Raw genomic sequence first — 2,720 nt, 5'->3', positions numbered from 1 at the left:
GGGAATAAAGAAAAATAGGAAGCGTGAGAAAGAAACAAGGGATATCTGAGGGTAGAGAAGAGTGTCACAAATGTTCATGGCTGTGTTCTAGAGGACTTGGTGAGGGACCTGGACAAGAAAGAAATATCTGGAAGCCCTTGAGCAGATTTGAGGAGAGGTGAATGTTGGAAGGGGCTACAGAAAAAGAATGGACTTGGCATATTTGTCCTACAAATAATGGGAAACTTTAGGGAGCATTAGGAACTTTTTCTCAGGGGCAACACTGAGTTCCCTGACCTAGGGCTCATACTTTACCCATGAACTTTATACACTCAGCTTGCAGCATGTACATAAAGGCTTTAAAGATAATTTTTGTTAGTTTGTCTACTATACACTCTGAATATAGACACACTAAATTTTATTTTTAGATCAGGCCAGATCATCAGAAAGCTGAATATTTAAGCCACATCGGTTTTACTATATTATAGTATAAGATTGCATTATTGTAAGAAGAAGCTGTATGGAACTCAGCTCTATATATCATAAGTTGTTATTGAAGGAGTTGTCCTTTCTATCATAATGTATTTTATATGAGGACCCACATGAGATATTTATCATAGATGTCACCATAGTTTTTTCTGAGTAGCTGGTGTATTTTTATCTCATAATTGAATCTTATAACTAACTGTGGCTTTCTCTTATTTTCCTATCAGTTTTTTTTCTTCATTCAGATGACCTTATCTGCATAGTTTTTAGTCTGCTCTATTATATGTACAGTATTTCTGAAACTACTTCAGGTTCTCTTTTGGAGTTCAGATCATAAATACAAAGGCCCTACTCCTGGATAGTAAGTAGTATTAGTATTGAGCTTGTGTTGTCTTGGTGAGGGTCTTTGTCTTCTCCAGAAAGAACCATAGAGCAAATGGCCATCCTAGTAGCTCTCATTCTCAGAGAATGTTTATTTTTAATATCCTGGAAGAACTAGGGACAGTGTAGATCTGTTTCCAACAGATTTTCTTTAAACATCCTTTTTATATCTTGTTCTCTATTTACTTGCCTTGACAACTCCATATGACGATTGCATTTTAATGAAAACTGCTATTAAAAACTTTATCTTTTTGAATAGGTGAAGAAAAGATGTTAGAGATTTAGTTTTACTCCATTTTTTTCTTTAGCTTATTTATTGCTTTGAAAAATAGGTATTAGTAGTAATATTTTATTTGTCCCGCAGCCTCAGACAGTACTGTCTAATAGAATTTTCTGTGATGATGGAAATCTTCTGTATCTCTGCTGTCCACTAATGGTAGCCACTATCCACATTTGGATGTTGAGCAGTCGATAAGTGACTAGCACACCTGAGGAACTGAATTAGTTTAATGTAATTATAAAATCGAAATAGCTGCATATAGCTAATGGCTACCATATTGGATAGCACAGTATAGAGAACATCCTAGAACCTAGAAAAAAGCAGGTTTCTGAGTATTTTATTCCTAGTAGAGTCCTTTAGTTCCTTACCCAGAAATGATTTATGTCTTATTTGTATGGGAACATTTAAGCATATTGATCTGCTTTTCATAGTTCATGGATTAGGAGCAACAAACTAGAAGATGTAATTATATTCAGATGCAGAGAGGTTTACCAGCAGTCTAAAAGGTCAGCTAACAACAAAAGAAACAAATAGGAAAACTATAAAAGTCAGATCAACGTACTCAGAAGTGATTCAGGGACCGTTAAACAGCATTAAGGGCAACACAATATAAGAACACAGTACAGTAATACGTATTTATGATAATGCCCTAAATTAAATTTTAGTCAAGGTACTACTCTCTTTAAGAAGGCAAGGAAAAAAATATTCAAAACAGTTAAAATGTGAAAAGAAAAACCATAGTTTGGCATTTGTCAGTTGCCTGGATGGGGGTGTGTGTGTGTGTTGTGGGGTGGGTGATGGAAGCATCCTCTTCTTCCTGGGTAACACTGAGGTCTCTGGCTGACTGGGCTCTTTTGTTTAAGGTTGTTTTGGTCTATGGCTTTTTTCTTGTCGCCTTAGAAATGAGGCATACCTTTTCATGATGCTTATAGTGGCCATAAGCAATCAGTTATTTGTTTTATTGGAGAGGTAGGATGGCCACATTGAGATGCTTTTAAGAAGTCAGGAGTTTTATTGCCCATAATTTCAGGACTGTTTATATTCATAGTCCTTTGGTCTTGTGTCATGTAGCATAAAGACTTAGTGCTGCATTTCAGACATGAATGCAGCTATCAAATTTAAAATATTTTTAACTTTAAAGAAATAACACAAATACTACATATTTATAATAGAAGTAGTAGAAAACTTAGATAAGAGGAAGAAAGTATAAATTTCCTTTAATTCCACCATCAAGTGAGAAACATCATTTTGGTGGATATTCTTTAGTGTGTGTATGCATGTATACACTTAACTATGTGTAAAATTTTTAAAGAGCAGTGATATATAATGTTTCTAACCTATGTTATTTAGTACTGTTTCATGAACACTTTTCTTTGTCAATGAGTATTATTAAATATTTTTAGTGGCTCTGTATTTCATTGTATGGTTGTATCATAGTCTAATCAATTAGTTTTCTATTGTTGGATATTTGTTTCCAGTTTTTCAAACTGCTTCTGAGAAGCTAGTTTGACTTTTTACATCATTCAGTGATCTTTTGATCACAGAAGTTAGGCATATATCAGGCTTCTATCCTCACTACTCCTTTACCCCCCCA

The 2,720-nt window shown here is 34.6% G+C and overlaps 1 protein-coding gene across 1 annotated transcript in view; it reads left to right on the top strand.

Moving 5' to 3' along the window:
• SLC35D1 (solute carrier family 35 member D1) overlaps positions 1 to 2,720 on the top strand; it is a 55,275-nt gene that overhangs the window by 7,663 nt on the left and 44,892 nt on the right. The gene's annotated exons all lie outside the window — the stretch shown is intronic.

The sequence above is a fragment of the Pteropus alecto genome, unplaced genomic scaffold, assembly GCF_000325575.1.
Source record: "Pteropus alecto unplaced genomic scaffold, ASM32557v1 scaffold25, whole genome shotgun sequence".
Taxonomy (NCBI): domain Eukaryota; kingdom Metazoa; phylum Chordata; class Mammalia; order Chiroptera; family Pteropodidae; genus Pteropus; species Pteropus alecto.
Note: the sequence above shows the minus strand (reverse complement) of the source record. Positions and strands in the feature narration are given on the sequence as shown.